This window comes from Ceratina calcarata, unplaced genomic scaffold (genome assembly GCF_001652005.2).
Source record: "Ceratina calcarata isolate Rehan_Ccalc_2016 unplaced genomic scaffold, ASM165200v1 scaffold367.2, whole genome shotgun sequence".
NCBI lineage: Eukaryota > Metazoa > Arthropoda > Insecta > Hymenoptera > Apidae > Ceratina > Ceratina calcarata.
In genome coordinates, this window is record NW_017159790.1 from 13,464 (window position 1) to 14,259 (window position 796).

A 796-nucleotide genomic window follows, 5' to 3' on the forward strand; every position below is an offset into this window, starting at 1 on the left:
TTGCATTAATTAATTCATTCTTGCCACGTTATATATTATTTACTGTAAAATAATAGTTAATTATATAAGAATTGACTGTGTTTGATGTAAAGGAGTCGTTTTATTTTGAATATGTTTGAGGATTGGCGAATGGTAGGGGGATTGCGTGGAAGATAACGAGTTGTCAACGAACTCTGCTCGCGGGGTTGTGCGTTGGTATTGCGACTTACCCTCGAAACCTAACCTGACACCGCCCCAGCTATCGTTTCCGCGGTCCCTCTGGCTAGCCTGGCTCTGTTCCCGTGGGCGCACCGTCCTCGGGCTCGGTTGTTCACGCTTGCGGTTCCTCGGGAAACTCGGCGAGTTTCTGGGCGACCGGGGACCGCACGAAAACCGAGTAAAAAGCACGGCTTCGTCCCATCGTGAGACGAGAACTGCCTTCGATGCGGGGATACGTCCGCTGGCTTTCAGACGCGTACCACCCACGCCCGGAACCACCGCACTCTCTAGCTGTCCTCCAATCGTGTCAGACGACATATACGAGTTTCGTGACTCGTAACGTAACTGGGATTACTTCACGATTGATAGACAGCGATATTATTGATAAAGAGGTTTATTTAGTGATTTATTGTCTTGCTGATTATAGATAATGACTTGACTTATTGGGTTGAAGATAATAAAGTAAAAACAATGACAAAGCATTGGAATTTTACTTGTTAAAGAAAAGACTGTGCGAAATTTTAGAAACTTCTGAAGGGTATTGAAACTATTATTATATGTTGAGTTTTTAAGTTGAATGGGAAAATTTGTATTTTAT